Here is a 10,332-nt window from a genome sequence, read left to right on the forward strand (position 1 = left end):
TTGAAATTCCTAATTTTTCGTAACGATAAGTTCTTGGTACCATAATAGAAACGTTGTGCTGAGAAGCCATGATAAACATATGGCAATGTTTGTATATATATATTTTGTCTTCCCTTAGATGAAGTAATTTTGTAATTTGAAACCTTAGTGGAACGATTTTTGGTTTTATCATGATCAGACATCTAAGTGCCAGCCCTCTGCTACAGCCTCCCTTCAATACAGCATATTCAAGTTGCTTAAGCACCAAATTAAACTTTCACTTGCCAGTTAGCTGTCATTTTTTTCGTTCCTCTTAATTTTTATATTTAAATGAAGAGTTTAAGTATTTGCTTACTTGGGGAAAAAACAGTGCTATCCTTGTCCCGTTATGATAAGCTACGTATTGGAAGGGCAGAAAGCTGAGACCACCAAGAAGATACTTAGAAGAGGGGGAAGAATTTTAGAGCCCTAAGTTGGATGTTCTTCAGGTGGCCAAAACTGAGGAGGGGGAAGAAGACCTACAGGTAGCTAAAGGGAAGCACAGGAGAGCAGCTGGGAGCCAACAGTGTGATGTGGGCATAAGGAAGTGCTCCACTGCAGTGTGTCAGGCAAAGTATTTTCAGGAACTGTGGAGAAGAGCTAATGCCATTGCACAGAGCCCAGCTCATCTGACGGGGTTGCTCTGCTGGTCCTTCACGTACAAGAAAGATGAACTCCCCCTGGAATAACTGGAGAGGAGAGCTGCAGGGATTGCTGGGACATGGGAGATGGAGGTGCGTGATGACATCAGGAGTTCTTGATTTGCTTCGGCTAGAAGAGCAAGTGGGAGAAGAGTGGGGTGACTCCTGTAAATGCAGAAGAGGGAAATACCATTTAGGGAGAGCAGTTACTAAGCCTGAAGGTGTGGGCACCAGAGAAAATGTGTGCCGCCTGGCCCTGAGTAAATTTAAGCTGAAAACTGGAAGAAAACTCTTAAGGCTTAGAAGATCTGGGTTCTGCAACAGCCTTCCTGTGGAAATAAAGAAAGTAGAAAGCACCCAGCCAACCCCTTATTGCTTAACATGGAGTTCAGTGAGTTTATGATGGGCCCGGAGATCTCTTCCAATCTCTCCTTCCTCCAAATTAACTGCCTCTTCAGGCATTGTCTTTCAAGATATGTGTTCCCTGTTCACTTTTTAATTGCTCTCATGTCCTCTTGTTTGAAGGACTGAACTGTTGCTGATCGAGTATTTTGATGGCAAAAAGTGCTATGCTGGCAGGATCGCTTCACTTGTGGATTGTGCTTAGGTGCTTGCTGACCCTTCCCATTTTCTGTCCCCATTTCTTTAGTCACTTCTTGTTACTAGATCCTATACTTCTGATAGTGCCTTGTCTTTTTGTCGATGCTTAATACGTTTTGCTCCCTTTTTTATTTAAAAGCAAGAAGTTTAAAAACAAACAACAAACAACACACACACACACCTTCTACCTGTTTGTCACAGTAAGGGAAACAATTAATTCCAGTTGAACATTGGGTTTGAAGCCAGATGCCCTTTAGGCTGTATTCTTAAGATAATGAGCCACTCTTCTATGCTAGAGTTAGTGGATGAGCTTGGTTTATTCATATTGCTTTCTTCTGCTTCTGTTTACTGCTGCTCTAAGAGAGTACTGAAAAAACCTACCCCGCGTATGTTAGCGTGAGATGCTGTCTGAGGGAAAACTTGTGGCAGCACCTGTGGTATTGAATTAAACAGCACCGGTGAGTGTTCCCGTGAACTGGACCTTGATCATCTGCAGTGCTAAATCGCTTGGAGGTTTACAGGTACAGGTTTGTCCCACGTCAGCTGGAAAGCTCCACAAATTCCTCGGCACCCCTCACGAGTGGGAGTGGGCCAGGGGATTTCCCCGTGGACATTTTGGATGCAGTTACTCTGCATCCAAATTTTGCACAACAAAACGCAACCAAATGGACAAGGGTAATTGTGCCAGTTGGCCTCCATTCCAGGGAATGGTCCCGGGCACGTGTAATTTATTGTTGTAGAGAGAGTTTTTGTATAGTTCCGGGAAAGGAAATTGGAAAACGTGAGTGCATGCTTAGTGAGACCTGGGGAAGGTTACTTATCTTTGGTGTCTGATCATTAGTGAAGTTGGTGTCTCAGCAATACAGCGAGGATAACGCTTCCCTTTCTCTCACACTGGGGCTGTTGTGCGAGACGTTTGGGCCACAGACTGTCTCCCTCTCTCTAGATGACACTCTGTTAAATTGGGCCCCTGCATTGCTTCCAAGGCACTCCCCCAAAACCAGACATTTAGTCTTCATAACGATGAAGAGCAACCACCGTTCTGAGTGGAAAAGCCACTCCCTGAGTCGTGCAGTGCCAGTGTTCGTTGCTTTCTCTTCTTGTCATTTTCTGAGCTCCTGAAGTGCAGGAAGGCTGGAGGCGAGAAGCTGTCAGCATCAAATACTCGGAGGAAGAACATTTATATCTCCATTTTACTTTCCTCAATTATAGACTGTATTGGCAGGGCAACAAGTAGGCAGGCAGGTTGCCTGGCCAGTGCCTGTGCGGTTCTGGCACAGAGGATCAAGCGCTTTGTGCTTCAGAGCTGTCAGGCTGGCACTTTTCACCACTCAATGCAGCTCTAGGTTAAAGCTAAATGAAAATAGAAATTTTGCTTCAGAGCTTGACCGTGTCATTTTGTTCCATCCTTTTACTTGTTCAGTGGCTACGGAAGGGAGCCACTCCCTTGGTAGGAGCATCCACTGAGTTATGAACATGCGTGATATCAGAGCATCTTTGTGTATATTTACGCATGAGATCATTACAGCTGCTGTTTTAAAGATCTCTGTAGTACATGAAACCTTTGGCAGTAAAATTGTAAATCCACGCAATGGTGTGTTAAGCACACAAATCCAATTAAATCCTTTAAAGAGCCTTGAAAGCCTCTCCCAGAGGGTGCAGAAATGGTTATTTGTGATTCTCTTGAGCTGCCTTTTATGGCAGCTTGCTTAGAGTGTCTGTGGCAAGTAGTCTTCTGGGGGCTTAACGCTGCACATGGTAGGTTCTTTAAACAAGCAAATGGATAAACTTAAGACTTGGTTTTACTCTTTTAACAGCTCCTACCCAAATGGGAGGCCTGAGTAGGCTGCTTTTAGCAGGGGAACATGCCCTGACTGCGCAAGAGGTAAGGAACTCTCTTCTCTCCCTTACCGCGAGCCCTCAGTTTAAAGAGAGCTCTGAAGAGGAATGTTTGACCGGTGGGAAATGAAATTTAAGGTACCTACCTCAGGTGCGTCTGAAGTGTGAGCCCTGTGATACGAGTCTTGTATCCCAACCATGAACGTAGAGTTTGGGCCCAGTTTTTATATGGGTTCAATATTAACTCTGCTGACTGAATATTTGGCCAGACCAGGCAAGTCTGCCCCCTTGAGAGGATAGTGTCACCGGTGGAAAGGTTGAAATACAGTGACTGTTAACAAACAGGCGGTTTCCAAACTCTTTTGGGCAAGGGTTTCATATGCTTGTGTACTGCCTCACACAACTGTGGCCTTGGCACTAACAGCAAAATAAATACCTGATAATTTCCATACAGTCAATGTCATTATGTACCCATTCTGAAACCATGCAAGTGCTAACAAGCAATCAAAGTATTGCAGGATATTCCTATTCACTAAGTCTTTATGTCTAAAAAGAAGTTTGTAGTTCAGTTGCCATCAAAACCATTTTGTTTTTACGAAGGAGTCTAGTAAATAAAAGTGTTCCTGCATGTCTCCAGTAGTGCTGAGATCTCTGGTCTTTCTTTAGACTAATTATTATTTATGATCTATTTTTTGGGCCAGCTTTGAAAATTGTTCAAAAGGTGGCTTGTATATTGGGCAAAATAGGTAGTCACTGCCATAAACCTCTAGCCTGGAAAGAAGAGCTGTGGAAGCGAGGAGGGTTTCTTTTTTCTTTTTTTTTTTTTTTTTTGTTGTAATTGGGAGGAAAAGCAATAATTAACTATCTATGTGTGATACCTCCAAATGCAAAATGTGACGTGGATTGCTCCTGTGCTGCCAAGACTGAGCCAAGACTCCTCAATGCTTTGCACACTGGTTTGAGCAGTGGAAGTCTTTGTGCAGATGCGAGTACTGGCTTTCTGTGCTGCAGCATGAAAAATAAGAAATGGTAGGGTAAGGTTGGCAGAGAACTGAAAAGACATTGATTATTTTGAGCTAAAATGAGAATGCCCTGTAGTTTTCAAACTTTGAATCTCTCTGCTTGGCATTTAAAAACTGTTTTTATTATGCTGTTATGTTTAAATGAGGGGGAAGGTGTATTGGAGTCACAGATGCTCAGTTCCATTTAGAAGGGTCTTTGCCTTCTGAGTTGAGCTTTCTTGGTTTTACATGAAAAGTGCCTCAAGTAGTACGACTTCAGATGGCAGTGAAGGAATAAAATCTACATGTGAATTTAGAGACAAATCAAAGAGGATGGTGTGTGATTGTTTTAGTATGTGAACTTTTTTTAATCAGGATTTTCTTTTTTTTGAGCAAAAGACCCGCTTCCCATGTGCCTACGTAAACCCCATTTTCTCTGATAGAAGCATGCAATATGGCTTGTGATGTAATGTTTACTTTAGGTATAAGCTGTACTATGCAGTGCTCTTTTGGGCTTGTAGCATTCTTTTGAAACCTGGCCCTCCACATCAAAGAGGCAAGCTGTGTCATCTGCTTTCCCCCAAAATGTAGAGCAAAATAACTGTCATAAACACAGGCTGACCAAAACTAGTTGAGGGATTTGTTGGCTGTTGTTAGAATCATGATGGGTCAGAAATTAGCCTGTACTTACTAATGAGTTACTGTATTTTAATTGCCCTACGCTATCTGAGAAGCAGGTAAGTGTCAGAGCGCTTTCCCAGGGAATCAAACTACACATCTCTGATTCTTTCAGAGGGTCCCCTATGTAAACTGCATCCTCCAGAAGAATCTGGGTGCTTGGCATTCTCAAAGGGACCCAAGTGGATGAAGTTCAGTCCTCCTGACTGCATGTCAGCAGGAATTACGTTTCCAGCTGTGCTTCTGTGCACTGAGAAACTTCCTCAGTTTCTTTGCTTGGCAGACCTGGTGTCTCTTCCGTTCTCCTTTGCTTCCTTTTGTTTCAGTGTTTCAGTGGTGATTAATTACGCAGCAAATATTTCTTAGGCTTGTGTTTCCCCAAATGCAGTAAATATCCTAAACCTATGTAGACTTGGGTAACTGTGTTATAAGGGGCCTCAAACAAGAATACACCCAAGGACATAATTTGCAACTGTCAATGGTCTATCCTGGAGGAGTAAGAATACACCCAAGGACATAATTTGCAACTGTGAATGGTCCATCCTGGTGGAGTGTAGATAAACCAGCAGACACCAATTGAAACCAAGATAAGGAACGTGAAAACTTTACAAACAGAGAGATAAGCAAAGACAAGACCATATATGGAAAAGAAGAATAGAATGACTATGTATAATTCTTCTGGGAGATCCAATGTATATGTACGATGTAGGACGATATAAGCTGTAACTGATGCAACACGCGGCATGCATGTTCGGAGGAACGATCCCCTGTGCATCCAGCGCTGTTAATAAAGAGAATGCCTGCTTCTTAATGCTGCCTTGGGGTTAAGAGGTTTATTCCCGATTTTGGTGACAACTTAACAGGACTTCTGGCTTCCCGTTGTCCTGGTTTCAGCTGGGATAGAGTTAATTTTCTTCCTCGTAGCTCGTATAGTGCTGTGTTCTGGATTTAGTATGAGAATGATGTTGAGAACACAGTGATGTTTTAGTTGTTGCTAAGTAGTGTTTATACTGAGTCAAGGACGTTTCAGCTGCCCATGCTCTGCCAGGTGCACAAGAAGCTGGGAGGGAGCATAGCCAGCGCAGCTGACCCAAACTGCCCAAAGGGGTATTCCATACCATATGAGGTCATGCTTGGTGTATAAGCTGGGGGGAGTTGGCTGGGGGGCAGCGATCGCTGCTTGGGGACTGGCTGGGCATAGGTTGGCGGGTGGTGAGCAATTGCATCGTGCATCACTTGCTCTCTATATTCTTTTTATAATTATTATTATTATTATTATTACTACTACTACTACTACTATTATTTTACTTTATTTAAATTATTAAACTGTTCTTATCTCAACCCCCAAGTTTTCTTACTGTTACTCTTCTGATTCTCTTCCCCATCCCACTGGAGGTGGGGGGGAGCGAGCGAGCAGCTGTGTGGTGTTCAGTTGCTGGCTACGGTTAAACCACGACACCGTCCTCGGGAGCGTGGACAGAGCGTGATGGTGTGCTCCCTCTGCCCCCAACCTGACTTTTTCCCTAACCCTGCCCAAGCGATAATCACCTGGGTGGACCGTGATGGATGCAGATAACAACACAATAGGCGATGCATTCACCTAACCACAGTGCTGATCAATGGGTGACTCAAGCCAAATTTGGAAGAAACTAACTGCAGTCGGTATGTAAATATGACTATGAGTCAATCATCTTACCCCCATAAATAGTGGGCAGCCCAAGAGCCCTTTCAGCTCTCCTGCACAGCAGCGGGCTGTGAGGATGGCAGGGAATGTGCTGATGCGCAGACAGGTCAGGTGCTGAAGGGGTTTTAATTTCATCTAAGACCAAAAACTCATGGATCCGGCTGCACCTACTACATTCAGGTTCTGACGCAGTTGGGAACATCACCTGGGGTTAAGGTTCTCTAATCCTTATGTCACGGATGGAGTGAGAGAGAGATGCACTTCACTTGTAAAAGAGAAGTAGCAATATGTTTATTGATGTAAGACAGCAATTTAACAAAATTTGATAGTAAATGCAACAGTGAGTTAACAAGGTACACTTGATTAGTTACTGCATGGAGGACAGGGTCAGACAAAACTGTCAGGGAGACCTCCCGTTGAGTTATGGTGTTCAGAGAGGACTCCCTTGCTTTCTAAATTCCTTCCCTTAGAAAGGAGTCTAGGTGCAGCTGGATGCAAACTTAGTCCCAGACTTGGTCAATGGTTTATGTTTAAAGGATTATATATGTACACAATCAATCCTTTATATCACTTAGCTAAGATTTCAAAGTTTCAGTGCGCTTATTCCCAATTCACTTACCGAGTATCTGGCATGATAAGGATTCTCTCAACCTCAAGGAGCAAGCCTGAGAGGCGTCCCTACTCAAGGGGAGATCCTAGTGTGCAGCCCACTGCCATGCAGGAGAGCTGAAAGGGCTCTTGGGCTCATGGTCATATTTACATACCAACTGTGGACAGTAGTTTCTTCCAAATTTGGCTTGAGTCACCCATTGATCAGCGCTGTGGTTAGGTGAATGCATCACCTATTGTGTTGTTATCTGCATCCAACACGACCACACACATTCATCTCGGTCGCCACAGGTGGTCATTGCTTGAGCAGGGTAACGGGAAAAAGATCGGGGGCAGTGGGAGCACACCGTCGCAGTAATGCAAACCTGGATCCGATACTTGCAAGCAAGGCAAAGCTGGTCAGGGATGTCAAGGTCGGTGTAAGCCCTGGCTGTTGCGACCCTGAAATAATGGGGTCTCAGCTCTCAAGGAGAGTGAGCAAGGAAAATAGAAGACTGCAGGTGCTGGACATCAGAGGAGCACCTATTCTGGGGAGTTTTAGTGGGAATCTCTTGGTCAGCAGCGCTGAAGGGCAGTAGAGCTCAGTACAGCTGATCTTCAAGGACAGCATCCTCCAAGCACAGCAATGGTCCATATCAAGACTCAGTTGAAACTTGAAAATGAATTCAAGGGCACCATAACGAGCTGTTACTCCTTCAGGAACAGTTAAAAGAAGAAGCAACTACAGCATGGGATCACTGCTAAATTTAGTAGGAGTAGGTATAGATAGAGATGAGATATTCTGTGCGCTCTTTATCTCAGTTTTCATCACAAGCTTTCCCAGACCTCTGTGCCTCAAGGCAGGACTCTGGAGGAGAACAGTCAGCAGTGGATGGGAATCAAATCAGGGGCTACTGGAGCAAAGCCAAGCCTTACCAGTCCGTGGGGCGAGAGCGGCTGCATCCAAGGGTGCTGAAAAAGCCAGACAATGTCCCAGTGAGGCCACCCTCCATCATCTTTCAAAGGTTATCGAGGCTGGGGGAACTCCCTGACAACTGGCAAAAAGCAAATGTTGCATGCCTCTTTCAACGTAGCCCAGAGGATGAGCTGGGGAGTTAAAGGCTGCTTAGACTGACTTTGAATGAGGAACATGTCCCACAGGGTGTCCTCTCAGATTGCATTTCTGGGTGTCTGAAAGAGAAGGTGACTGGATGAACCCAGGGCTGATCGTGCCTGACCATCCTCACTGCTTCCTACGATGATAGGACCACATCTGCGGGTGAGGGGAGAGCAGTGAGCGTCATTCACGGGGACACAAGAAAGGCTTTCAACACCATCCCCCACAACAGTCTCTTTTCCAAGAACAAACTGTCTGGAGGGATGGCCAACAGGATCCTCATGATATCCAACATGGACCAATCCAAAGTCCTGCCCCTGGCGTGGACGAATGCCTTGCGGTGACACAGCTTAGGGACTTCCCATCTGAGCTGCAGCTCTGCAGAAAAATCCCTGGTGGTCCTTAGGTTTCATTGGACAAAACGTGAACTATCAGCAAAGACGACCAAAACGTCGTGGGCTGAATGAGTAGAAACACAGCCAGTGGAAGTGATTATTCCCCACTGCCCAGTTGCCACTCCCAGCTGCATGTCCCAAGGCAGTGACCCACATACAGGGCTTTGATAAACAGCCACAGAAATGTAAATAATTTTGCCTGGTGACTTAGTCCAACTCTCAAAACGAGGCAGGATGAATGCCAGCTCTGGCAAAGATCGCACATAAACTGAAGGGACTGCCCTCCAGCTGCCCAGCTTTGGCCCTGTGTTGTGGTTTAACCCAGCAGGCCGCTAAACACCACACAGCCGCTCGCTCACTCCCCCCTCGGTGGGATGGGGGAGAGAATCGGAAGAGTAAAAATGAGAACACTTATGGGTTGAGATAAGAACAGTTTAATAGGTAAAGCAGAGCCGCGCACGCAAGCAAAGCAAAACAAGGAATTCACTCACTCCTTCCCATCGGCAGGCAGGTGTTCAGCCATCTCCAGGACAGCAGGGCTCCATCGCACGTAGCGATTACTTGGGAAGACAAACGCCATCACTCTGAACGTCCCCCCTTCCTTCTTCTTCCCCCAGCTTTATATGCTGAGCATGACATCATCTGGTATGGAATACCCCATTGGCCAGTTGGGTTAGCTGTCCTGGCTATGCTCCCTCCCAGCTTCTTGTGCACCTGGCAGAGCATGGGAAGCTGAAAAGTCTTTGACTCAGTATAAACACTACTTAGCAACAACTAAAACATCACTGTGTTATCAACATTATTCTCATACTAAATCCAAAACACAGCACTACACCAGCTACTAGGAAGAAAATTAACTCTATCCCAGCCAAAACCAGGAGACCCTGGCATGGTGAGCACCCTCTGGACCCGGCTGTAGAAGCACTGCAGAGATAGCGTGCCCTGGGACCCCGTGTATCGGTTGGGGTCTGGCACTCAGAGGGCATTGGTGTTGTGCCATTGTGCACCCCATAAAGAGTTGGCTGGATCAAAAAAGGGATATGAGGGAAGCGCTAGCAGGTGTGGCCATGGCTTGGTAGCAAAGAAATAATAGTGGGATCTAGCCAACATCTCCTACCTTCATTGCTCCCAGCTCCCTTTAGATAGAAATGTTGATGTGAACTGTATTAATATAAACACGTCATGGGAACGGTTTCTCCATTCAAAGTGTTGGGAGGAAATGTGTTTCTGGAAATGGCTGCAGAAATCTACATTTACACTGGGGGAGAGAAAGGGTCATCATATTGCTGCTCCATATGCATGGCCTATGAAAAAAATCATGAGAATTTACAGACCAGTGTCAAAGTTCTGAAGAGTGAATTTTTACGCACCTATTACCCTGAGGTCTTTCCTGCATGTGTTTCTACTTTTGCCTAACATCTTAATTCAGGGGTTGATTCAGTTGCCAACGTGGAGGTTGCCACTGCCTCCAAGATACCCAGGGGTGGCTGAAGCCCCCACGTGGGACTGCGAAATGTGACCCATGACGTACAGGAGCACTTCTGGAGCAGGAGCTGGTCACCAGGCAGGGTGTATCGAAGCATCTCAGTTGAGACAACTGATTTCTCTCCCTTGAGTAGAAAAGGAAGCCTGGGCAATGGCACCCAAGGTGTCCAACATTAGAGGAGATCACTCTCATCCCTGCCCTCACCTACAAAGGAGCCACATGTACTTCACCGTGCATGGAATTCAATACGACTTGGTGTAGATGCTGCAGAGTCTACTTGAAATT

At 45.4% G+C, this 10,332-nt stretch overlaps 1 long non-coding RNA gene across 2 annotated transcripts; it reads left to right on the plus strand.

Moving 5' to 3' along the window:
- The first annotated feature begins 230 nt into the window (after positions 1-230).
- Positions 231-3,730, plus strand: LOC142076331 (uncharacterized). 2 transcript variants are annotated; one of them, XR_012671142.1, is made up of 2 exons: positions 231-752; positions 3,077-3,730. It is a non-coding gene; the product is annotated as an uncharacterized LOC142076331 (long non-coding RNA). The 2 variants fall into 2 exon arrangements; XR_012671143.1 differs by lacking the exon at positions 231-752 and adding an exon at positions 1,436-1,717.
- The last annotated feature ends 6,602 nt before the right edge of the window (positions 3,731-10,332 follow it).

This window comes from Calonectris borealis, unplaced genomic scaffold, assembly GCF_964195595.1.
Source record: "Calonectris borealis unplaced genomic scaffold, bCalBor7.hap1.2 HAP1_SCAFFOLD_44, whole genome shotgun sequence".
In the NCBI taxonomy this organism is placed as follows: Eukaryota; Metazoa; Chordata; class Aves; order Procellariiformes; family Procellariidae; genus Calonectris; species Calonectris borealis.